Below are 27,898 nucleotides of genomic sequence, written 5' to 3' on the forward strand. Positions count from 1 at the left end.
TCTAAACTCATGCAACCTTGATAAAAATGTGAAAAAAAAGCTTGAACTTCCTCCAGTTACTGACCCAGTGTTCACACTTCCCTATAGACGCCTTCATCAACCCTGCCCCTAGTATCAGAGGGTGATTCTGTCCCTCCAATCCCTGCTTTTCAGAAATTATATCTTCATCTCTGTCCTGAATTCTGTCCCTTCCTGTAGCTTGAGTTCCACCCAATCAATTGTGCTCTCTCTTGTCTGTTTTTTTCAACCTTCCCAGTTTTCCTAGCGCCTGCTCCTTGACCTAGAAAAATATTTTAATAAAAACAAACAAATATTAAAATGCTATTATGAAAGAGCTTTATTAAACCTGTTAATATTTCATAAAATCTACTTTTCTTTTGTTAGTAGAACCAGTGTGCATGTGCATGCACTCGTGCGTGTGTATTGACATGGAATATTGTGTTCCAACCTTTAACTTTTAACTTGTTCATGTCCTTTTAAAGACCATGTCCACTTTGAATAATCTGATGAGTCATTTTCAGTTACCACTGTTAAAGTAACCAGGTTGGGACATGATGGAGTCACTCATGCTAAGTCCCACATCAGCAAACTAAAACTTCACTCCATTTCTATGCTCAGATCTCCCAGAACAGGAGGGCCCTACGCCCGCTTGGCACAAGTTACTGATCTGGCTCCAAGACTTCCCTTTGCCTTCTATGAGGAAAGTAACTCTGCTTTAACAAACTGGCAAATGCCCAGTATTGTTCTTGCTCACTTTGGTCCATAAAAAGCTCTTGCCTTGCAAGATCTTGGGAGCTCCTGTCTATCCTTTGGATGCTGCCCAATTTATGACTCACTGAATAAAACTGCTAAGATCTTTGACATTTACCCAGTTGAATTTCGTTCTTTGTCACCACAGTTTAGTTAAATAAACTTGTTGTTACTTCCTCAGCCACATGGGTCAGTTTTCAGTTACCATGGTGTATTCCCTATGAATGTATTCACTTCCATGCTAGCTCTTTAATCCATATACATTAACCAACATGTGCATTTCCTGCAATGACTTTGTTGATTGCTGCACATCCGGTGTTAGGTTTATGCACAGACAGAGCATGTGGTTGTGGTGACTTTTGTTTCCTAGTGATAAACCCACATGACATTTTACAAAAATGGATGTCAAAAGAGGAAACTGGCTAAGAAAGACAAAAGAAGGAACAAGAAAATGTTAAGTGTTCATGCTAGAAGTCAAATTCAAATCAGGTGTAAATGGAGTTTAAGAGAGACAGCTGACTAGGGAACATGGAACCAGCTACTATTCAAGAGACTCTAGCTATGCAGCTAAAGGCACATGGTGAAGGCCAACGTAAAAATTTTGCCAGTGGTTGTGACAAAAATAATTAAGATGTTCTGGACAAACTGACACTGGCTAAAACTTCACATTAAAGGAACTGTCAGAGATATTTCATGACTTGAAAGCAAAAGATAAAATGCTGAAGGTATTCCACCTTAGAAAAGAGTATAAAAAATTGCCAACGTAAAAAAAAAAAAAAAGATGCTTCCTCTGTATAATGTTATGTAATCAGCAGAAGGCAAGTGTTATTAATCCTACTCCTGATATATTTTCTTTTTACAAAGGAGTAAAAGACTTAAATCCTCAATGTTTCTATTTTAATTACAGTGTATTAAGGAAATAACAGTTTTACTCTTCTTTGTTTTTAAATATTCCTATACATTTATAGCATATGGTAAGAGAGTTCTTAATATTTGGACAAAAATTAATGTTAAAGTTAATGGAGCTATTATAATTTTTTTCAGTGACTAAACTTGCTTATCACATTTTCAACTCTCATGGTCATTTTTACTGTCCCACACTATACCATTCAAAGTGACAACTGCTTATATTTAAAGTGGATGTTTTCATGACAGTGAAATGATGTTTTATCCAACTGCCAGTATGTTCATATTGTGTAAACATAACACATAATATCAATTAAGACATAATGACAATCTACATGAACAAAAATGTGATTTGTAGACAATTTCCTTCTAAAATATCAGGCAGAATGGCAGAAAGAAAACTCTAATTATGAGTTTTGATAACTGTTCTGTTTGATAGAACTCTGCCAGCAAGATGGTATCATTTTATAAGTTGTGATCTGAAATGGCATGCTCAAGAAACTAAGTACAAGTATGTCATTTTAAAAATCAAACAATTTATAATGAAAATAAAATGACGCAGATGTAATGATACACTTAAGGAAAAGCATGATGAATAGATATTTGCATGGGGTAGTTCTCAAAGATGTTCGTAATCCGAATTCTTTGACACAGTGAAGTTGGTTTGCTTCGTCTGTTTTTACTTTGTGATTTCCCTTTATCTATAAGCAATATCAATATTGACAGTCCCCATGGCACCACTGTAGCATTTGCTCAACATTTTGCTGATGTGTGCACATAGATTAAAAGACAAAAGTCAGGTTTTAATTCCCTAGTTTCTAAGATTGCTTTGCCCCTAGACTCCTTTTATGTCATAGAATTGCCAAGCTCTGATTTTTGCTCAGGTATCATGCTTGTCCAGGCTTCTCCTTCCTTCTGAGGATTTCTTACATATTGTGCCCGCTCCTTTATAAAATTAATTTCCTTTTCATGTAAACATTCAAAGTAGACCCTGGAAGTTCATGCACATCAACTACATAAAATTTATTTATTTTTTTATGGCAGGTTTTAAAAACTCAAATATTATTTAAAAATGCAGTTAGAAGAACGCATACTGCTCTCTACCCTGCCCTAAATCTGGGGCTTTTAAAGTGACAGAAAGAAAGGAGTTTGGCTTCATTGCCATGATGGTATGAGTGCCCTTGAAAGAGGAAGAGACAGTACACTCTGTGTCATGTGATGATAGAGCAACAAGGGAGCCATCTGCAAGCCAGAAATAGGTTTGTCCCAAGAACCCGCTATGCTGATGCCTGATCTCAGACTTCCAGCCTCTGGAACTGTGAGGATAAATGCTTGCTGTTTAAGTCATCCAGTCTTTTGTTATTATATCTTTCTTTCTGTCAAGATTTTATTTATTTATTTGAGAGAGAAAGAGAGCACGAGCGGGGGGGAGGGGGCTGGGCGTGGAGGGGCAGAGGGAGAGAAGCAGGCTCCCCACTGAGCTGGGAGCCCCATGAGGGGCTCAGTCCCAGGACCCCGAGATCGTGACCTGAGCCGAAGGCAGATGCCTAACTGACTGAGCCACCCAGGTGCCCTGTAGTTGTGTCTCTTTCAAGAAACATAGACAATAACTCCAATTCAAGACAGCGGACTGATCATACATTGAAGTCTCCTCCTCCTGCACCAAATCTATACAAATAACCCAAAACAGACAAATATAAATACAGGCCCACTCTTAAAAAGCAATTAAGAACTTGAAAGAGGTCAAAATCTGAGAGAACCCCTTGAACAAGAGAAAACAGAATTCAGAGCCCAAAAGACATTCAACAGACTATTCCTACAAACAGTCGATGCAGCATAAATGATGCTCATCATCAATAATGCAGGAAACAGGAAGATACTTGGGGCAAGTTACAAGATGACTAGATAAAGCAGCGGCAATTGGTGTCTAAGCAGTGAACAACCAATTTGGGACCTTGGATCAGAGGCAAGTAACTCCCCCTTGTGGCTGCCATAAAGATAGGAGAACTGGGTTGTTACATAGCAAGAAATGATGAGAGAAGAAGCAATTTAAAAGGCCATAATAGAGGGCCATTTTCTTTCTTCCTCAGTTTGTGAAGCTTTCTCATACCTATTCAAAACTAAAAAGTTAATTTTAAGAGTGTCATATTGTAGTTATTCTATATAAAGATTTTCTGTCATGTACAATTTATCAAAAGCAATTTCAGGTTTTTTTGAGATTATTATGTGGTTTTAATTTTTATTTTTTAAAGATTTATTTATCTATTTGCAAGAGACTGAGAGTATGAGTGGGGGGAGGGGCAGAGGGAGAGGGAGAGAGAATCTCAAGCAAATTCCCTGCTGAGCACAAAGCCTGACGCAGGACTCGATCTCATGACTCTGAGATCATGACCCAAACCGAAACCAAGAGTCAGACCTTAACTGACTGAGCCACCCAGGCGCCCCGTCATTCAATAATTATTTATTGAATATCAACTCCAGTACATACCGAGCATAATGTTAAACCCCAGTTAAATAGCAAATGAGTAAGGCAGACATAGTCCCTGACTTGCTGGGTCTTATCTTTATAATGCAGTAGATTTCTAATTGTAAAATAATGAATGTCTCTCCTTTTATTTACATGCTATTTTATAACTTGGTAAAGTTTGTATTTCTATTTAAAGAGATTCTATGCATTCTTCTTATTATTATTTTGGCTTTATCTAACATATTATTTTAAAATTTGAATGTAGGATTTTGTTTTGCTTTGATATAGTATCTTCTGTTTTCTGCTGCATTATAGGAAAGATATTGAGTAAAACACAGGCATTCACACATAGGTGTGTTTGTGGTGTGTATTGTGTGTTTGTGGATATCTTCTATTTAAATTCTTTAGGCTTTAATATTCTCTTGGGATTTTTAGATAATTATACAATAAGTTAAACATTTTTTCTCCCATTTTCCAATTGTTATAACTTATTAAGTACTTCAGAGTTTATGGAATCGGCCGGAATTTTTAGAAAAATATTAAACTTAAAATAACTTAGCAATAAAATTGTCTGACCTTACAGGCCAGTTATTGGTCCATTTAGGTGTTTAATTCTTTCTGAATCCTTTTGATTGATATATTTGTTCCAGATATTCATCCATTCAATTTACCTAAATATTTGATCACAAGCTTTATATTTACTTATAGTTTATAAAATTTCTTTTTATTATTATAAATTCTTTCTCATTTCTGATATTACTTGATTTCTCTCTTTTGCTTAGAAAAATTGTTAATCTATTTTAAAGTTCTCAGCAACATTTGGTAGTTCCGGATATTGTTCTGAATATGCCAGAAATATGTTCTGGATAACATGAAGTGCAAAGGAATTCCTTGGAAAAATACAGAGTAGCTCAAATGAAAAGTTAGACAAGACTTCCAGGAGGACATGCATCAGGGCTGTAGTGTGGATAACAGAAATCGAAGGGCATTTCGAATTTCAGGTTCCTTCCCTTACCAGGGATGAGCTCCAACTTTTTTTCATCCTGTGTTACTCAATATTCAAATTATTGAAAAAGAGAGTCTTATCAATATAGTTTTATATTAATTATTATTGCTCTATAACAAATTACCTCCAAACTTAGTGGCTTAAAACCAATGTTTAGGGGTGGCTGGTGGCTCAGTAGGTTAAGCGTCTGCCTTTTTTTTTTTTTAAAGATTTATTTACTTATTTGACAGAGAGAGACACAGCGAGAGAGGGAACACAAACAGGGGGGGTGGGAGAGGGAGAAGCAGGCTTCCCGCCGAGCAGGGAGCCTGATGCGGGTTTCGATCCCAGGACCCCGGGATCATGACCTGAGCCGAAGGCAGATGCTTAACCAACTGAGTCACCCAGGCACCCCAAGTGTCTGCCTTTGGCTCAGGTCATGATTCTAGGGTCCTGGGATTGAGCCTCACATCTGGCTCCCTGCTGGGTGAAGAGCCTGCTTCTCTGCCACCTCCCCCACTTGTGCTCTCTCTCACTATTTCTCTTTCTCAAATAAATAAAATCTTAAAAACAAAACAAAACCAATGTTTATTATCTCACAGTTTCTATGGGTCAGAAAACTGGGTTGCAGTCAAGATGTTGCCTGTGTCTACAGTCTCCTGCAGGCCAAGCTGGGCTGGAGGATCTGCCTCCAAGCTCGCCCACATGGCTCGGTGTTTGTTTGGTTTTGCCAATTTTAAATACAGTTTTATTCAAGACATTGCATTTTCCACTTATGATACAGTACTTGTAAGTTGCAATATTTCCTTTCCTTGTGTACATATTCCATATTCAAGTATCAAGAATGCCCAATTATTTACTACAGCACCTCGACTTTAAAATTACCATGGCATTTGCTACACATTTGGGCCCTTCAATATTTTGTGTGGAACAATGGTAAACCTATGCTTAGGTTGGCTGAATCAATCTCTCCCATGAAAGGCCCAAGGGAGACACCATCATTTGGAGGAGCTCCACCACCAGGGAAGCCCCAGACCTTCCTCCTGATATGCCTCCTGCACTCTGGGGTAGGTTGGTTGTGATGGGGCTGCAGTCTTTCTGCTGATGTTCATATTCTTTCTTCTCTGTAGTCTGATTCTTATCAAGCCATTTGATGATTTCATTACTCTTGTCAAGAATTTTTGGTTTGTCCTCAAAGTAGATCTTGCCTTGAAGTTTTTCATCTTTAATAGTTGCTTGCACGTTGAATGCACAGGATGCAAGCCAGTTCTTGGAAGGCAGAGACATTGGGAATGTCGCTGTCATCAATATCAAAAGTGACTTCCATTTGAGGAACCCTGTAGGGTGCAGGAGGTATGTCTGCATGTTCAAACTCGCCAAACAGGTTATTGTCCTTGGTCCTGGCACACTCACTTCCATAAACCTGAGTGAGCACACCAGGCTGGTTGTCAGCACAGATAGTGAAGGTCTGGATCCGCTTGGCCAGAAAGATGGTATTGAGTTTGATGAGGACAGCCATGACTGCCAGTGGTTATAATGCCAAGGGGAAGAGTGACATCCATGCGCAGCAAATGTTGAATATTTTTAGATTTGTCTCCATGGAGGATGGTTGCCTGGACCTCCCAGTTCCACAGATGGGTGTCTTCATGATATGACCACTGACTTCCCCTAGATCTAGTGTTGCAAGAAGAGCAAGCATAAAGTCACAGCACATTTTATGACCTGGTACCCCAATCTACACTATCACCTTTGCTCTATTCTAGAAACTGAAAATGAGTCTCTAGGTGCAATCCACACTCAAAGAGAGAAGATTTAGGCTTGACTTCTTGAAAGGAAAATCAGTAAAGAACTTATTTTAAGCCATCAGAAACGGATCAGAAGTACTGGGTAGCTGGTTAGAAAATGATATGGCGGGCGCCTGGGTGGCTCAGTTGGTTAAGCAACTGCCTTCGGCTCAGGTCATGATCCTGGAGTCCTGGGATCGAGTCCCGCATCGGGCTCCCTGCTCAGCGGGGAGTCTGCTTCTCCCTCTGACCCTCCTCCCTCTCATGTACTCTCTCTCATTCTCGCTCTCTCAAATAAATAAATAAATCTTTAAAAAAAAAAAAAGAAAATGATATGGCAATTTGGTAAATAAGTGGCACCAACATTTTGTGGAATGAGAGAAAACACAAACTAAAATGTTGTCACCAAGAAAGGGAAGAAAAGCTTTTGGATGGCAAAATGCACCATGCCCACTTTTCAAAGACAAAACCCTGCCTTATTTTGATATCTTGAGACGTGCTTTTAACTTTATTATTTTCTCTCACCTTTGTGGTTTGCTTTTATATTCTCTTTTCTAAACTGTTAAATTTAATAAATATTTCACTTAATTTGTATGATAAACATGGTTAGATTGTAACATTGCCTGCAAGAATAGCACGGGTCTTACCTCAGTTATTATTATCCTTTAAGCATAATATACTTAAAATGCAGTAATCTTAAGCACACAACTCAATGAATTGTTGCGTATGTACACTTCCTAACATATCACTTAGATTGGGATAGGGAAGATTTTTGGCTGCCTCTTCCCTATTTCCAGTCTGTATACCCCTCCCCCACTGAAGTTTCTGACATCGGCAAGCATAGATTAATTTTACAATATCTTGAACTTCACATAAATGAAGCATCTTTTACATTGTTTATTTCTAGCATTTGCATTCTTACAATTTTCTAGAAAGAAATAATAGATTGCTTCTTTCAGTTTTCAAGGTTTTGGGGCAGGATGCTCAAGCCTGTTTTTAATATTTTTTTTATTACCTTTTTAGTTGAAGAATGTGATTTTTAAATATAATGATACAGGGGCATCTGGGTGGCTCAGTCATCTAAGAATCTGCCTTTGACTCAGGTCATGATCTCAGAGTCCTGGGATGGAGCCCCACGTGGGGCTCCCTGCTTAGCATGGAGTCTATTCTTCCTGTCCCTCTCTTTCTGCCCCTCCCCTCTGCTCGTGCTCTCTCTTTCAAAAAAATAAATAAAATCTTTTAAAAAAATAAATATAATGACTCTTGAAATATATTGTACATCTTCAGAGAAAGGAAATTCTAACCTTCCTTTTATCCTCAAAGTCGTATCTTTATTAGCTTTGCTGAATTAAAGGTAGTGCATCACATTTCTTATAATGAGCTAATATCTCTAGCACGTGTCCCTTTACAAATAAGTGTATACCATTCAGCATCATTGATCCATCAGAAAGCAAACAATCATTTCCTAGGATAACATTCAATTTAAGTAAGAATGTGATTTCACTTTTAGCTTTATATAGTTCTAATGAACTTTTACTTCTTAGCCATATTAATTTTCAATGAATTTTTGTTACAATCCTAACAGATTTGCTGTATGGTAGCTATTCTTTCCATACTTTACTCAATCATAGACATTGCCCTAAAACTTTTTATCATTCCTTCAATCTAATTCTCTGGTTCACTGCACATTCCTTATATCTCTATTAAAATTTGAAAATGCAATTTGATAGACTAAGTCTTAGGCTTTTAAAATTACATCTGGCTTAATTTCTGTTTTGAAATTTATTATAATTTCTAAACATTTGTATGGGCATTATGTTGTCTAAACTTAAAGGAAAACTGAGATGCGTGTCACCATCTGATTTATTCAGGATTTATCCTCATTCTAATTCCCAGCTGGGACACTCTAACTGGTCTAGAAAATTATTCTCAAAAATAGCAAGACGTAATTTTGGGAAACGATGAGGGGGAAATAGAGGTCATTTCTCTTCCATGGTTTCCTCCACCCTAATGAGCACACTGACAAAATAATATTAAGTTCAGACAATATTCTATTAGGCTTTTCTGAACCAGAGATGTGTACTATTGAAAGTAATACTTCCTTGTACAATAATTGAAACTTCCACTAGATACGTCTTGTACACCATGGCAGTCTGGGCCCTGACTTTGGCTCTGGCTGCTACTGGAGCATTTAGCTCATGGCAGGCTTCACCCAGAATCTGGGCAACACCCACATTTGTCTAAAGCCCTCCTGTATCTCTTGCTTCCTCCTCTAGGGTTTTGTTGATGGTGTCACTTTTATTTTTTTAAGATTTATTTACTTATTTGAGAGAGAGACGGCAGGGGGAGGGGCAGAAGGAGAGGGACAGAGAGTCTTCAGCAGATTCTGTGCTCAGCGCAGAGCCCAAAGCAGGGCTTCAATGCACAACCCAGAGATCACAACCCCAGCCCAAACCAGAGTCTGATACTTAACCGACTGCACCACCCTGGTGCTCCTGACGGTGTCACTCTTAAAAGGGTGACCTGGAACTTTGGAGGGTCACTATTTAAAAAAGTAGAGTTATCCCTGACCAATGGCGGACAGAAACGGTGGATGAATGCTTTTATTCCTTTCTCCAAAGAGACCATTCTGAGACAATTTAATTAAGTTTCTTTACATCTGGCCTTGAGCACAAGTCACCTATAACATTGGCCAACTTAATAAAATTTCCTTGTACTTTTTTTTTTTTTCCTCTTTCCTTTTTCCCTTTTCTGGGTCTTAACCTTGGATTAGTTAAAAAACAAAAACAATAATAAAAACCAAATGACTGACACGAGCGTTTGTATGAGGTTTTTTCTTGGAGGCAGGAAGGGAAGACAACTAAAATCGAGTAAATGTGCACATTTCAGTCCTCTCCTCTTCCACTGTTTCCAACCCTCCATGCACTTTTATCTGGCCTGGGTCAACTGGTTCTTCACTTGCTGAGCTAGGGAGGCATTTTTTCTGGGACATGACAGACTGTCAGCTATACTTCCCAGATCTTTGATCCTTCCCCTTTGCTCATGCCAATCCAGAGTAAACGGTAATGACAGGCTGTGCTATGTTCTGTGTCTCAAAACAGAACTAGCAGCAGGCGATTTCCTCAAGAAATCAGAGTGCTCGGAGTACCCAGCTTGTCATTTGCATCTAGATCTTCTCCAGAAACGTGGGGATATCAGTGGTGTCTGGTCCCTTTCTTGTTCACTCCGTGTTTGCATATGATCTGACTGAGTGTAGGCTATAATCCGTATTCCATGCCAGAAAATCCACAACCACTTTTGCCTTTTTGCTTTCTCATCCCTTCTTTGCAAACCACTAAATATTTCATTTGGGGGAAACCTAGAATATAAGTTTAAACAGATTTGTTTCCTTTGCATTTCTATTCTAATGAATGCATCTGTGATATTTTAAAAAATATTATATATTTCTCTTAAAACATTTTGTTTCAAGCTCACAATGTAATAGAACTCATTTTTCGACTTCAGCTCAGATGCCTCTGCTTGATGGTGACCTTTTCTTGACTGTATCCGTGAAGGACCTCGAACTTTTCACCTATGGAAAGATTCCCTTTGTTATTTTATTTTTTACTATTTTTTAAGATTTTATTTACTTATTTGTCAGAGAGAGAGAGCACAAGCAGGGAGAGAGGGAGGCAGAGGGAAAAGCAGGCTCCTGCTGAGCAAGAAGCCCGATGCGTGACTCGATCCCAGAGCCCTGGGATCATGACCTCGCCAAAGGCAGACATTTAACTGACTGAGCCACCCAGGCATCCCCCCTTTGTTTTGTTTTTTTTTTTTAAAGATTTTATTTATTTATTTAATTGACAGAGAGAGAGACAGCAAGAGAGAGAACACAAGCAGGAGGAGTGGGAGAGGGAGAAGCAGCCTTCCCGCTGAGCCGGGAGCCCGATGCGGGGCTCCATCCCAGGACCCTGGGATCATGACCCGAGCCGAAGGCAGACACCCAACGACTGAGCCACCCAGGCGCCCCCCGCTTTGTTATTTTAAACACCAGTTCAATAACATCAATAGCCTTCAATTTCCAGTCTATGCTTTCCTTCCTAAGAACACAGGCGTGCCCATTATACAGACTGCCATAATTGAATACTCTAAAAAAAATGGAGCCTCAGTAAGTGCTTGAAATGCTATCTTTATGCATATTATTTCCCTAACTTCGTAGAAAATAGAACAGAGGTCCATATGTACTTGGAGCCTCTAAATAGCTGATGTAAATATGCACTCTATGTATATTCTATGTGTGCATAGGTTCATCCTGAGGCCTTTAGAATTTACATTGACTTTGATTTGGGTTTTTCACTGTCTTATCTAGAAAGATCCAATAAGTTGGATAAGAGACAAGTCTCTATGTACTTTTTTAAAAAAATATATTTTATTTGGGGCACCTGGGTGGCTCAGTCATTAAGCGTCTGCCTTCGGCTCAGGTCATGATCCCAGGGTCCTGCTCGGCGGGAGGCCTGCTTCTCCCTCTCCCACTCCCCCTGCTTGTGTTCCCTCTTTCGCTGTGTCTCTCTCTCTGTCAAATAAATAAATAAAAATTAAAAAAAATATATATATATTTTATTTATTTGAAAGAGAGAGAGCATGAGCAAGGGGGGAAAGGCAGAGGGAGAAACAGATTCCCCGCTGAAGAGGGAGTCCCACACTGGGCTCCATGCCAGGACCCTGAGATCATGGCCTGAGCTGAAGGCAGATGTTTAACCAACTGAGCCACCCAGAGACTCCTCTACTTTATGTACTTTTGAAAGCTAAGTTGTCTACAGTTCCTGTTTTGTTTATCATTAGAGGTGTTTTAAAGAGTTCTCAAATCTTGGCTTGAAGAGGACAAGGAAATATAAAATGGATCAAATGCTTTCAAAACAATGAATAGAATCCAAAGTTAAGAATTAGATTTTATGTATTTTTACTGTAGATGTATTTATTGGCCCTCTTACTGAGGCTTACAGATTATATATTCATGACATAATTAAAATTATCCTTAAATTTCTGTCAAATAAGGTCTTTATGAATAATTTGAATCTTTAATTAAAAACTAGCTGCAGCATTTAGTGATAAGATCATTTGGATCTGTTTATAAATTGTGTATCAAAGGTACATGTATTTTTTTGTATAATGAATTTAGCAAATATTGGGGGAAAGTAAATTTCCATAATCCTGACTTCTTTTTTTTTTTAAGGTTTTATTTACTTATTCATAAGAGACAGACAGAGAGAGGCAGGCTACCTGCTGAGCGGGGAGCCCGATGCGGGATTCCATCCCAGGACCCTGGGATCATGACCTGAGCCGAAGGCAGACCGCTTAACCATCTGAGCCACCCAGGCACCCCATAATCCTGACTTCTAACACCATATATTAGTTTTGCTTGGTTTTGAATATTTTATAAATGTAATCATGCATTTTTCTTTATGCTTAGGTTTTTTCATACATTATTATGTTTGTGAATTATTGAGGCATAATACTGTGGCTCATTTGTTCTAATTGATATATAGCATAGTATTCTATTGTATGAGTAAAAATTTATTTGTCCATTTTTCTATAAATTGACTTTTAGGTTGTTTTTCATACTGAGTTAATATAAATAATGTTGCTATGAACATTATTGTATATGTGTTTTGGTTTGTTCCCACTAAATAAAAGTATATATCAATGTTAATATTTTTAGGTGAATATGAAAGAATGGAATTTATAGATAATAGAGAATGCAAATATTCAGGACTAGTAAATAATGATAAGCAATCTTTCAAAGTATTTTTACCGATATATACTATCAGGAAATTAGTTTTCAGGTGCTCCTCGTTCTTATTAATTTGGTATTTTCTGCCTTTACCATTTTAGCCATTCTGTTATATGTGTGACTTTAATTTGCCTTTCTCTGATGATTAATGAATTTGAGTGACATTTTATATGTGTATTGGCTTTTGGGTATCCTCATCTGTAAAATGCCATTTGAGTTTTTTTGTCTATTTTTTTATGGGTTGAAATTTTGTCTTTGTGATTTACAGGAGATTTTTCTATAATTTTATGAGTCCTTTGCCAAATATATATAGCAAATATCTTCCTTAAGGATAGCAGTTGACTTTTCTTTTTCTCAGCTCTCTTTAGCATTATCCCTTTTGAAGAAATCTTTGCCTACGAGGTCTTGAGGGTATTCTCTTATGTTTTCCTCTAAAGCTTTATTATTTCACTTAAACATTAGATCTACAAGACAGCTTGAACTGATTTTTATGTTTTGTGTAATAGAGATTTGGTTTGGTCTTTTCTATGTAGATATTTAATTAACCTAACACCACTTATTAAAAAGACATTCCCTTCCCAATAGCACTTCAATGTAACCTAGGTCACAAATCAAATGACCTTTTATGTATGAGTTTGCTTCTGCACTTTTGTTCTATTTTATTAGTCTTCTTCTTGTATTCTAATTGTCTTGCTAACCATACAACTTTCACTGTATTATTAGCTAATATCTCAAATATACAATCCATTCACAATGCAATTTATTTATTTTTCACAATAATAAATAGAATTTTCTATTTCAGAATGCTCAATAATTTAAATTTTTTATAACTTCTCATATTCAATTAGGTTTTCAAAGTTTTTGCCTCATAATGTAGCTGATGAAGACTCTATTCTTAGAGAAGACATGACAACTAAACAATTTTCTTATGAGTCTCTGGTTTTTAATTATCTTCAAAATATGTTTGCCTTGGTGAATTTTTTAGAACACTTGATTTTTCACTTAGTTAAAATTACATAATAGAACTCCAGGTATGCTTAATTAGAAATGTTATGTTAATTTCAATACTCCAAAAAGGAAATGATTCCACTACCAACCTCCCTGCATTAAGAAACTTAAACTTTTATCTCAAGATAACTCCTGATACAGCATTTAACACAAGAACCAAGTGAAACTGCTGGCTTCAATATGACCATAAAATACAAATGTAAATTTTAATTTTCTCTTGTTTTGGTTTCTTTTTTTCAAGTTGTTTTTTCTTTTTATTTTTTTTTTAAAGATGTTATTTATTTGTTTGAGAGAGAGACAGCACGAGTGGGGGTGGGGGTGGGTGGGGAAGGGCAGAGGGAGAGGGAGAAGCAGGCTCCCCGCTGAGCAGGGAGCCCAATGTGGGACTCGATCCTAGGCCCCTGGGATCACAACCCGAGCTAAAGGCAGACGCCTAACCAACTGAGCCACCCAGGTGCCCCCTGGTTTCTTTTTTTAAGATGAAAAATAAATAGAACTTCTACTTCCAGTCATGATGAAGTAACAGGGACTAGATTTTTCTTTTTGCCCCAAAAAACCATAAAACTAGATAAAATATATGAAAACAATTTTCAGGAATGCCTGGGTGGCTCAGTCAGTTAAGCATCAAGCATTTGATTTCAGCTCAGGTCACGATCTCCGGGTCATGGGATCAAGTCTGGTGTCAGGATCCACACTGGGTTTAGGGCCTGCTTAAGATTCTCTCTTTTCCTTTCTTTCTTCCCCTCCTTATCCCTACCTGTGCACGTTCTCTCTCTTTAAAAAATAAATAAGAGAAAAAAAGAAGAAAGAAAATAATTTTCAGACATTAGACACAAAGAAGCACAAGACAATGATTCCTGAGAGAAGGGAATCTATAAGATAAACCCCACAACTGCTTCTGGCTGAAGTTCTGGGGGAAGCATGGACGGTTTAACCCAAAGCAGAGCCTATTGTGGAAACTGTAAATAATTCAGCAGACAATGAAGGAAACTGAGGTTGGGGAAGGAAGATAGGCAGTTGTTAATATTTTTTATTCTTTTCTTTGTATTTAAATATAGTTGAAACCTGCTCTTTAGTGCCAAGTCCTTGACCCATTAATAATTCCCTGTTGAAAATTTCCTTATTGCACAATCCTGCCTTCACTTTTGTTGAATGGCTCCCTTCCCACTTTGTTGTCTGCTTTTAACATTTTTGTGAAAGTTTCTGTAAAGAAAAATATAGAAAAATCTTTCAAAACTTTCATAAAATCTGTTATTTAGACCAAAGTCTGTCTTCACATAGTTATTAGAGTGCCTATTTGCTGTTTGATTGATTCTGCATGCAAATTGTTAATGTGATGATCTAAGTATAAAGAATCAAAAGTGAATCATAATTTTATTTCATGTTCATAGGAAATGACAATCTTGTATAGGATTGTATACTTTATACATTCCCTTTCCATTATCATCAAGAATAAGCAATTAGTAATTGAGAGAAATTGATTTGAAAAATGAATTGATCCAAGACAGTAGAAGAATCTGGATTTCCTCCTTCATAGTTTTATTAAGATGGAAATTTGCAGCATAATTCTACTTTCTGTTATTTCATCAATTGATTCAAAATTTAATATTCATTTATGTTTTTAGCTTTAATAAAATATAGATTATGTTAAGAATAAATTAGTAGAAGTGTCATAGGAATGAAGTTCAAGATGGTGGCATTGGAAGATCCTAAATTCACCTCTTCCAATGAACACAACAAATTTACAACTACATATAGAATAATTTTCTCTGTTAAAAGACCTGAAAACCAGATAAACAGAGCCTCCACAACAAAGGATAAAAGAGCAGTATTCAAAATGGGTAGGAAAGGCAGAGACATAATCTTGCAAAATAAAACAAATACCACCCCAGGCATAGCAATTCACAATCAGGAGGGATCTCAAAAATACAGAACTTTTCCTTGAGACACAGGAGTCTTTGCTCTACATCAGGCACCCCAACCCCTAGATCTTACATAGGAGAGATGAGCCTCCAAAATGCATGGCTTTGAAAACCAATGGAGGTTATGTCCAGTAAAACCATGGAACTGTAAGGACTGGAGAACTGCTCTTTTTAAAATTTTATTTTATTTTTAATTTTTTAGTTGGGGAGTGGAGAGAGAGAAAGAGGGGGGGCAGAGGAAGAGAGAGAGAATCTTAAGGAGGCTCCATGCCCAGCACAGAGCCCAACATGGGGCTCTGTCTCATAACCTTGAGATGATGAACTGAGCCAAAATCAAGAGTCAGATGCTTAACCGACTGAACCACACAGGCACCTCAGAGAACCTGTTCTTAAAGGGCTTGCACAAAGATTCACTTGCCCTAGCACCTAGTGCCAAAACACCATTTTGAAAAGTGCCTAGACCATATGTGAAAGAGATCCACTTACTAGTTTGTTTTTTTTTTTTTTTAAAGATTTTATTTATTTATTTGAGACAAAGAGAATGAGAGAGACGGAGAGCACATGAGAGGGGGGAGGGTCAGAGGGAGAAGCAGGCTCCCCGCTGAGCAGGGAGCCCGATGCGGGACTCAATCCAGGGACTCCAGGATCATGACCTGAGCCGAAGGCAGTCGCTTAACCAACTGAGCCACCCAGGCGCCCTCCACTTACTAGTTTTAAAGGACCTTCTAGAGAGGCAGAAATTTGTTGTGATGTTCTCCAGGGACAGAGACAGTGGTAGGAGCCATTTTTGCAATTTCATTCTAATGTGCTCATGTTGGTGCTGGCAGGTGCCATTTTGGAACTCTAACTTGTTAGTGCCAGAAGGCATACCCCACTGAAGGCTCTTCCCACCTCTGAGCCACAGCCATGCATCAGCCAGGCTAGGCAAGAGCCCTGCCCTCCTGTGTGCTACCGTCATCACCACAGCAGACCCAGGTGAGAGCCTATCCTGAACCCACACTGCAGCTACAGTCTCATCAAAGAAGACAGGCATGCACAGATTACAAAGGGAGCACTGTTGAGTGTCTAAGACATAGCACTTAGAGCCCCATGAGACATCTCCTACACAGGGTACTCATTCAAGAATGGTAGAGGTAGCTGATTTGCCTAATACATAGAAATCAACACAGAGAGACAGACAAAATGAGGAGACAGAGCAATATATTCCAAATGAAAGAATAAAACAAAACCTCAGAAAAAGACCTTAATAAAACAGAGATGAGCAATCTACCTGATAAGGAGTTCAAAGTAATTGTTATCAAGATGCTCACTGAAGTTTGGAGAACTGCGAACTTCAATAAAGAGATAGAAAATATAAGAAAGTACCAAACAGAAGTTACAGACTTCAAGAATACAATAACCTGAACTAGAAGGTACATTAATGGGCCTCAACAGCAAACTGGATGAAGCAGAAGAAAGGATCAGTGAGTTGGAAAACAAAACAATAGAACTCACCCAGACAAAACAGCAAAAAGAAAAAAATAATTTTAAAAAGTGAAGATATCTTAAGGGACCTTTGGAACAACATCAACAGAGAACATTCACATTATAGGGATCCAGAAGATAAAGGGCCAGAAAACATAGTTGAAAAAACAATGGCAGAAAATTTTTCTGATCTGGGGAGGAAATGGATCCAGGAAGCCCATAGAGTTCCAAGTAAGATGAACTACAGAGATCCATACCAAGATACATTATAATTAAAATGGTAAAAGTCAAAGATAAAGGGAGAATCTTAAAAGCAGTAAGAGAAAAAAATAATTTGTTACATATAAGGGAAACCTCATGAGGCTATCAGCGGATTTTTCACAGAAACTTTGCAGGCCAGAAGAGAGTGGCCCTGAAAACTATGACACTGATGAAAGAAATTTAAGAATACACAAACAAATGGAAAGATATTCCATGCTTATGGACTGGAAAATTTAATATTGTTAAAGTATCCATACTACCCATCTACAGACTTGATGCAATACCTACACAAATCCCAATGGCATTTTCCACAGAACTAGAACAAAGAATCCTAAAATTTGCATGGAATCAGATAAGATCCCAAATAGCCAAAGCAATCCTGAGGCAGAACAAAGGGGGAGATCTCACAATCCTTGATTTCAAACTATACTACACAGCTATTGTAATAATACCAGTATGGCATTGGCATAAAAACACACACAAAGATCAAATGAATGGAACTGAGAGCCCAATAATAAATCCACACATATGTGGACAATTAATTTATAACAAAGGAACCAAGAACATATAATGGAGAAAGGACAGGCTCTTCAATAAATGGTGCTGGGAAAACTGGACAGCCACACGCAAAAGAATAAAGCTAGACTACTATCTTACACCATACATAAAAATTAACTCAAAATGGATTAAAGACTTGTATGTAAGACCTGAAACCATGATATTCCTAAAAGAAAAGAAGGGGATAAGCAATCTGACTTCAGTTTTAGTGTTGTGTTTGTGAATCTGGTTCTAAAGTCAAGGAAAACAAAATTAAAAAATAAATAAATGTGACTATATCAAACTTACACTAAAAAGCTTCTGCACAGTGAAGGAAACCATTGACAAAATGAAAAAGCAACCTACTGAATGGGAGAAGATATTTGCAAATCATATATTGGGTAAGGGGTTAATATCCAAAATATATAAAGAACTCAAGCAATTCAACAATAAAGAAAGCAAAAAACCAGTTTAGAAAATGGGCAGCGAATTTCAAAATACATTTTTCCAAAGAAGACATACTGATAGCCAACAGACAAATGAAAATATGTTTAACAGCACCATTATGGAAATGCAAACCAAAAGCACAATGAAATACCACATTACACCTGTTAGAATGGCTACTATGAAAGGGCAAGTAATAACACATGTTGGAAAGGATGAAGAGAAAAAAGAACATTCATGCACTGTCGGTGGAAAGGTGAATTTGTGTAACCACTATGGAAAACTGTATTAAAAAATTAAAAATAGATCTACCATATGATCTAGCGATTCCACTTGTGGGTGTTTATTCAAAGAATACAAGAACACAAACCTGAAAATATATATGCACCCCTATGTTCATTGCAGCATTATTTACAACAGCTAAGAAATTGAAACAACCTTAGTGTCCAAGTGTCCATCAATGGATGAATGAAGACAAGGTATACACAATGGCATACTACTCAGCCATAAAGAAGAATAAAATCTTACCACTTGTGACAACATGGATGGATCTTGAGGGTATTATGTTAAGTGAAATAAGTCAGATGAAGAAGACAAATACCATATGATTTCACTCGTATATGGAATCTAAAGAACAAACAAACAAAGCAATATAAAAGCAAACTCATAGATACATAAAATGAATTTATATTTACAACAAGGAAGGGAGTTTAGGGGTGGGCATAATGGTCAAGAGGGTTAACTGTATGCTGTTGAATGGTAACTAGACTTCTTTGGTACCACTTTGTAGCATATACAGATGTTGATTTATAATGTACACCTGAAACTTACATAATGTCATATACTAATTTTACTTTAATAATAATAATAATAAAACAATGAATGAATCTAAGCAAATGGATATATTTTTTCACATTAAATGATGCCAGTTAATTGGTCCATGTTTCCTGTCTGCAGAATGCTGAACTCCAACTGGCATTACATCAAAATGAAGAAATATTTTATTTCTTATGAAGAAGAAAATGAAAAATAAGTGTTATTGAATTCAACAGGAGATATGGCAGCAATTGAAATAAATGAATAAATAACAACAACTAATTATCTTAGTAATTCTGAATGAAAACATTGGCCTCATTGGCCCTTCAAGGTAGGAAGAAAGCCCAGGTCTCTCCCAGTATATGGTAGTCCATGTTATGGTACATGCCAGCCTATGAAATACGCATATAGACTTGAACAAAGGAGCAAGTCTGAGTTTCCCAATCATTAGATTTGTCATTATGGTACACTTCAGTAAGTAGAGTAGAATCATAATCTTTTCACCTCACTAAAAGGCATTTTCTGCTGAGCACAATGCAACTATATTTAAAAGAGATGATGATACTTATGGGCTCAATCTCCCTAAGTTTTGGCAAATGGTTCTCCTAATGGATGGGCATGGACTGGGAGCAGGAAATAAGATCATTTTAAGAATTAATACTGATTAAATTTCAGAGTCATGAGTAGGCAACAAATCTGGACCTCTTACCTCCTTCCTGCTTAAATTTTTATCATTATTAAAGCAAAAAATTGCTCTCATCTCTTCTCTGGGAAGTTTACTGATGAAGCAAATTTTATAAATTTGTCGTCCAAAATGTTCATTGGATATATTTGCTAGGACAAGAGTTAAGAAAAGGAAAACACAAAGTGAAATTTTTCTCATTATCCTGAATCCTTTTATAATAACAATGATATATGTATATTTAAAACTGTTCACATCCAATGTAGTATTTTGAAGTGACCTAATGGGAAAAAAATTCTATTGTACAGTCTACTTCTAAACTCTTGACGATGATAATTTTAAACTTTAAATAAGGATATGGGGCGCCTGGGTGGCTCAGTCGGTTGAGTGATTGCCTTCGGCTCAGGTCATGATCTCAGGGTCCTGGGATCGGGTCCTGCATCGGGCTCCCTGCTCAGTGAAGAGCCTGCTTCTTCCCCCCCTTCTCCCATCCCCCACTTGTGTGCTCACTTTCTCTCTTTCTCTATCTCAAATAAATAAATAAAATTTTTTTTAAAGATTTTATTTATTTATTTGAGACAGAGAGAATGAGAGACAGAGAGCATGAGAGGGAGGAGGGTCAGAGGGAGAAGCAGACTCCCCGCCGAGCAGGGAGCCCAATGCGGGACTCGATCCCGGGACTCCAGGATCATGACCCGAGCCGAAGGCAGTCGCTCAACCAACTGAGCCACCCAAGCGCCCTAAATAAATAAAATCTTAAATAAATAAATAAGAATATGAAAAAACAGAGACACTATCTCTATAGGCATCAGTTTCCTCATCTTTAAAACAGAGGTGTTAACAATATTATCACAGAGTTTTAGGAGGAGTTCTTTAGGACCTTGCCTTTAGAGAGCTTATAGCATGTAGTTCCTGGATTTGGTAAGTCTTTTCAAATGTCTGCTGTTCGGGAAAAGAAAAAGAAAAAGATCAGAAGACAAAGCAAGCATTAATAAACTCATATACATTCTTATCATATGGAAAAGTCTCTAGACTGGGGAGCAAGTTTTCTAGAACTCTCTCCTTGGAAGTGTGACAAGGACTTTGGGAAACAAGATTTCATCAGAGCGAATCTTCCTTGATCCTACAGTCACCCCCTGAGGTTCTAGATTTACTTCACAAAGAACCCCATAGATAAAAGCATGGTTTGGGGAACAGGACACTGGTGACTCCAGAACCTACTTCCAAATCATTAACTTCCAAATTGCTGTGAGGATTTTAGTGAAGCTTCCTTCCTATCACATCCTTCATCAGAAATGCAATGAAAGATTAAAGCTCTCTTCCTGTATGTTAGGCCAGAGGCTGGCAAAGTCACAGAGAAATGCATTTGAGCAATTAAATTCAAGTCTCAGATGGCCTGAAACTCTACCCTTTCCTAGGTCACGGCGGTTGTCCTAGACCCCCATTTGTAGATATCCTTTGAGGGGCATTTAAAAATGATGGCCAGACCAGAGAACAAGGCTTCTTGCCCTGGTGTATGTAGAAGTAAATAAGTCTAAGGAGTATCCCAAATTGCCCCAGAAAAAATGTATTACTACTCTGTGAGGTCAGAGGAGCACAGAAGGAGGAGGAATAATGGGAACCAGCTTACGAGAAGAATTTTGTTACACTGCCCCTGAGGACCCAGATATGTGACCACACTGTTTTGGTAAGCTGGCAGGGAACAGAACAACTTGAGCAGATGAGTTGCAGAGGGAGACTGAGTCCAAGACCTGGGCCTCTGGCAAGGAGAGAAAGTGCTCTCAAAGAGATGCACAGTGTAGACAGAGGGGTCGAAGTGAGCTTAGAGGTGAAGCCAGTGGAGTCTCAAACTTTAGAAATGTTTCAGAAGAAGGGATTAAAAAAGCACTTGGGATCATAGCAGACAAGAAGCCCAGCTCTAAAACAGAATTTCTACAAGTGAAAGTTAAGCTGGGTCATGGAATCCTCTATTTACTGAGGATAGCAGCTTCAGTGTTGCTTGATCTCCTGAGCAGGGATATTTACTGGTGTGACTATCAGCATCTCATGAGAGGGCAGGCATCCTGACACAGCTTAGAAAAATCCAGATGCATATGTTCAGAGAAACCTCACCGCTTTAGGAATCAACACTGAGTCTTAGGAAAAGAGAGTATGAAGGATTTTTAAAAAAGCAAGAAATACTAAAAATGGTATAAAAAAAATAAAGTTACAAAATTGCTAAGGATGGCCCCTATAATAGTTATACTTAATAGCGAACAATCAAGATTAAAACATAAAGAAAGAAAAGAGAAAAAGGGTCTATCGACCATAAGCACAAAGAAGAAGAGGTGGCACTATTCTCCCATCTGGAATAGGGCAGGAAACTCTTATCGTCTAAGTATTTTTTTTTTTCCTGTTAGCCCAAATGAGAAAGATGGTAAGTGCAATGCTAATGGTTCATCTTGGACATGAATTGGCTGTGCTCTCAGCTAGTTTGTGGCTTCCATTAGAGTCAAAGTCAGCAGAGTAGGATTGAGTTCTACCCAAAGAGAATGCATGCAGTAAGCTAAGAACTGCATCCTACCCCAAACTGGGACCACTCCATGTTAAATGGCCCATCTACCACAAGGATGTTACATAAGATTGCAAGGCCTAAAATCTCACTGGTTTACCGACCCTTAAACCAGATCAGAATTGCTTTAGCTTCCTGACTGATTAAACCTAGTCCAAAGTTATCTTTATAACTTATTCATCTAAGACCTAGCATTCTAAATCAAACATACTTAATAAATGAGCCTAATTATATTCACTAAGATTCTCATTTTACCTTTCCTAAAGAATAGGGAATTGATAATATTCTTCAAGAAATTCAAAGTGCCTATTCTGGGAATGAGCTAAAAGAAATGTATCTGAGAGTTCACAACAGAACATAAAACAGCATTCCCTCCAAAGCAGGACCTGTGGAATCCCACTCTTAAAAAAAATTCAAATTTTAACATATACTAATCAATTTATGTCCTGCTATATTTTGCTTAAAATGTTAAAAAAATTATTTTTTCTAACGTGCATACCATGTTTGTTACAATAAAAAAAAGTAAAGTGAATGTCGATGGTTCAGTGGTTGGCATCTTCCTAAAGAAAAACCGAAGTAAACCAGTGGTTTTATTTGGTTGAGTAGAAGCTGGAGAAAGTAAATGACCACATAATAAAGGTAAACAGCAAAAACTTATAAAAAAGACAGAATGTTGTAACAAAAACAGAAACCTTGGCATACGTATTTAGTTAACATATACTTATTGTACGACTAATATATCTCAAATTTTGTTGGGCCCTGCCCAAAAAGTAACATTTTGGGGTTAAAATGCACATTAGGGAAAATATATGAACATTAGCAAAAAAAGAAAATTAAAATATAGCAGTAAGAGTCCTGTAGCACAGGGATACGGAGTTTGTCACTAGAACATTTAATAGGGACACTGCGCTCAGACTGCTTTGTGGAGAAAAGAGTACTAATTAATAAGCAGAATTAAATAAAAAGACATTACAGAATAAAAAACTTATTTCTGTGTGGAGGGAAAGACAAAAACAAAATAAGGTGGCAATAGAAAATTTAAAAAAAGTTTAAGAAAAGGCAAATAATTGAATATGAGATGAGAACAGGAGAAAAATATACACAAATATTTTTTTAATGATTTTGCATCGAGGAAAAAAAACTAATTCTGATACCATGACACTGTATTAGACATCAAAGAATGGGGAGGAAGCACATAGACCTTAGGGCCCAATGGCTTTGGTTCATGTCTTAATAAGAGGGACGGGAGAACTAGCATCCCAGGACTTTAGCACTTCAGTTTCCTTATGTGAAAATGAAGAATAATAGTACCAGAATTCTGGGCATCTCCAAGGATGAGCATAGAGCTGTCCAAGGCCACTTCCGACTCATGTTCAAACTTTTTAAATTTTAACTGTTCGTTACCATATTTCTGTACCTTTTGTACCATTTATAAAACAGAAAAATCCAAGAATAACCACCAAAATACTATTTGCATCATTCCATGAAATGAATATTGCTTCAAAGAAACACTTCCATTTTCAAATATTCCAACCCAACCCAAACTTTTATGTAATCCTGTAAAACTTGACAACTTTTTAACCTGATTTCATCACCAAAATTTGATCTTTGGAAATGATACCAATAGATTAACTAACAATTATTTAATTATTAACTATATATAGTTGTTACTCTATCCAACCAGCTTCCAACAGAAGAACATTTTGTGGAGGTTTTAATTCAATCTTTCATTATATTTGATCATTAATATCATTATTATCAATTCAATTTAGTAGTACCAATTACACCAATATTATGATAAAAGACAGTTGCATTATGAGTTAGAAGATAATTAGAAAATTAGTTTTAAATATAATAGCCTTTGCTCAGCCTTTCCAACAAAAGCAGCCCTTGCCCTCATGCGAAATGTCACGGCTTAGGGTATAAATCAAAAGCGAAATTTCAGCTAATTTTGGATTCTAAATCTCTGATGGGAATATTATCTCATGCAATCAGGTTGTACTGATAAGGGTTCTCAATGGGCCTTATCTTTAAGTAATGCCCATTTCTCCTCACTGGTAAAATTCTTATCAATTTCCAATTCCAAATAACTGCAGAATTGAGTACATATGAATTTTGTTTATGAGTGGAACTTGGTAGTTTGAGAGCACCCATGCAAATTACACTGTCCAATTATGAATTTTCATAGGCTAGAGGGACCATAAGTCTCTCATAAAATCAGTCCTTGTGCTTCTGCTGCCATGATCCCAGGCCATTACCCTTAGGCAGATGAAGCAACATTAGAATTATTCCAAGTGTTTATATACAAGGTGTTGTCAGGGTCATTGACACGAAACATACAGATGACTCCAGATTAAATGCTTCTTAAATCAGCTGAGGCCCATGCTAGATCTTTAGCTCAAAACAAATGAAGTGATTGTAAGCAGTTAGCTAGACCCTTAAGGGCATCAGTAAATAAAGCTAAGAGATAACATCATTCTATTTTTTTTAATACAACTTTGGCTTTTATTCTCATTGTTTAATCACAAAAATAATATTAATATATTGGTTTCTAATGTCTTATTATATATGTTTCATGACTGATTCTATCAACTGTTTACAAGACCAATAAGAGATAACATAATTTTCTTGTTCTCAGCCTCTCACAAGACACTAAGTTAACATAGGCTTCTCTTTTTTGTTTTGTTTTGTTTTAAGAAAGAGAGGGAGAGAGTGTGGGGAAGATGGAGAAGGAGAGAGAGAATCTTAAGCAGGCTCCCCCTCAAGCGTGGAACCCCAATGTGGGGCTCAATCTCACAATCCTGAGATCATGACCTGAGTCGAAATCAAGAGACAGACGTTTAATGGACTGAGCCACCCAGGCACCCCTAGGCTTTTCCTTTTTTGAATGATCATTTACTGGTTTCCTTTCCAACATCAGTCATTTCCCCTTCTTTCCATTTATCATAATTTTCACCCGGAGCCTCTGGGGAATGCCATCAGCTTCCATCAAAGGATGACCCACAGAGCTGGTGGCAATGTGAGTCTGGCTAATCCAGCTCAAGTACAAATTTATCAGACTACTTCATCTCTTGACTAGAAGAGGGGCAGAAACCATTGATCCTAGCTTAACCAGGTGAGGGAAACACACAACCTATCCCATCACCCCCTTAAGAATTGGGATAGTAAAATTTTGAGGAAGTGCCAAGAGTAATATTTAGCAACCAATCCTTCATCTGGAACCCATAAACACAATCCAGATCTTAGTACTCTAGGATCAGGGAGATAGAAAAATAAAGTAGGAAAGAAGCTTATGTAAGTTCCTGTGCCATCTGCTATCCCTTCTACCTTATCCTCCCCACAATATTTCAACAATCCAATATTCTAACAATCCAATTCAATATTTCAACAATCCAATAATGATCCCTCTTTATTTCCATGCATATGAAGTTTTAACACACATTCATCCAATTGTGCAAGCCATTTCTTCAGTCTTTCCTTGTTAGGGTTACTGTGGAGCATGAAATCATCCACAATACCTGACTTGCTAAAATGTAATATGGAGGCCGCTGAGGGCAGGGAAGGTTTGGAGAAGGGCATGGGCTTTGGAATTTCGAGGCCTGCGTGACAACTCTGTCCTAGGAATGCCATGGGAAGTTGCTTTCCTGAAGCTTTCTTAGCCCAAACAGCCGCCCTGTGATCTAAGAGGTGTCTGCATTGTCCCCTAGGCTATGTTTAGCCGAACTCGTACAACATGCAGATTGGCATGTCATATCTTTCCTGTAAATTGATCCTCCCAGGTCCAGTAAGACCCCTTGTCACACATCACGTGCTTAAGAAACAGGCGAAAAAGGTTCATGATTGGTGATTATCCTGAAGGACCAATAAAAGTGGGAGCAAAGAAGAGCAAATGATCTGTGTCTCTGAGTGCTGATTCCCTTGCCTTCTCCTCTCTTTCACAGCAAAGTCTGGAGTCATCTTTCATCCATTGGTACAGGGATTGCTGGCCACTACCGGCATTTCCTTACCCTGATGTTTTTGCAAGTAGGTGTTTTAACTACTTCTTTATGGATGGAGAGATATATGATAAGCCCATTGTATATGATGCTCCTTGGGCCATTGTAATATTGCACCTATGGTAAAATTGTTTCTACCATCAAATAATATATAAGCAGAGGATCCAAACTGAACAATATTTTCTGTGATAATTCTTTTCCTTTAAGATTTTATTTATTTATTTTAGAGAGCAAGCAAGCAGAGGGAGGAGCAGAGGGAGAGGGAAAAGCAGACTCCATGCAGAGCCTGATTCAGGGCTTGATCCCATGACCCTGAGATCATGACCTGAGCTGAAATCAAGAGTCAGATGCTTAACCCACAGAGCCATCCAGGCACCCCTCTGTGATAATTCTTTTAGAAAGTTAAAACTTAATTACTAGGCATGCAAACCCAAAATAAGAATGAGAATTGGTTCCAGTCAAGACCCACTGATACAGACACCGAGCTAGAGGCAACAGTCAGTGCATTCCACCTACTAGCTGTGGTCCACTTCCACTTAGGCCCCACTAAGCAGATAGATCTCTTTAGTTGCTTTTAGTTTCTGATGGTCTTGTTGACAAGCAGAAATGCTATTAGTCACTTTTCAAGTTTCTGAGGATGACAGTAGGCTGCATCTTTATTGTGCCTTTTTAAAATTTTGCATTACTTGCATCCTTCCACAACCACTCATCTTGTGCAGCAAATGATCAAAGACAACACAGGAAAAAATTATAAAAAATTATGATTAGTTATTCTAACAACGTTAATGAGACATCACTGACATATAATGAATTAGAAATATATAAACTGTAAAATGTGATGTTTGACCTGTCCAGAGCCATGAAACAATCATCACAATGAGGATAAAGAACATATCCATCATCTTTCAGAATGTCCACATGCCCTTTGGCAATCCCTCCTTTCTGCCCTTTTCCATACTCCCTCTGTGGTTACCAGGCAACAGTGATCTGCTTTGTGTCACTAAGTTTGACTAACATTTTCTCAGATTTTATATAAATGGAATTATATACTATATGCTCTTTTTTTAAAGGCTTCTTTTACTCAGCATAATTATTTTGAGTTTCATTCATGTTTAAGAATATTGTAGCTTTTCTTGGCTCTTGACTCACTGATATATTTTAGAAATACATGCTACCAAAAATGTCTATTAGTACTTTAATTAGAATCTCATTAAATCTATGGATCTACTTGTGAGTTGAAGATACTATGCCTTTCTACCCATAAGTATTGTATGTTTCTCCATTCATTTATTTAGAACTTATTTAGTGCCTTTAACTCAAGGTTTCATTTTCTCCATAGCTGATTATATACATCTCATTAGATTCATTCCTAAGTAGCATGTCAGAGTTTTTGCAACCATAAATAAAATCTTTAGTACAGCATTTATCATTATGTTCTCTGTGTATAAAAATGAAATTAATTTTTGTATACTGAATTTATATTCAACAATTTACTAAATTCTCTTGTTGATTCTATCTCTTTGGGCTTTCTTTTTTTTTTTTTTTAAGATTTATTT

The 27,898-nt window shown here is 37.4% G+C and overlaps 1 pseudogene; it reads right to left on the reverse strand.

Moving 5' to 3' along the window:
* Positions 1–6,021: 6,021 nt before the first annotated feature.
* The window catches only part of LOC123847752 (heat shock cognate 71 kDa protein-like), a 30,577-nt pseudogene continuing 8,700 nt past the window's right edge, over positions 6,022–27,898 (reverse strand).

This window comes from Mirounga angustirostris, unplaced genomic scaffold (genome assembly GCF_029215605.1).
Source record: "Mirounga angustirostris isolate CCGP_5_RB_7025 unplaced genomic scaffold, mMirAng1.0.hap1 SCAF_2, whole genome shotgun sequence".
Lineage (NCBI taxonomy): Eukaryota > Metazoa > Chordata > Mammalia > Carnivora > Phocidae > Mirounga > Mirounga angustirostris.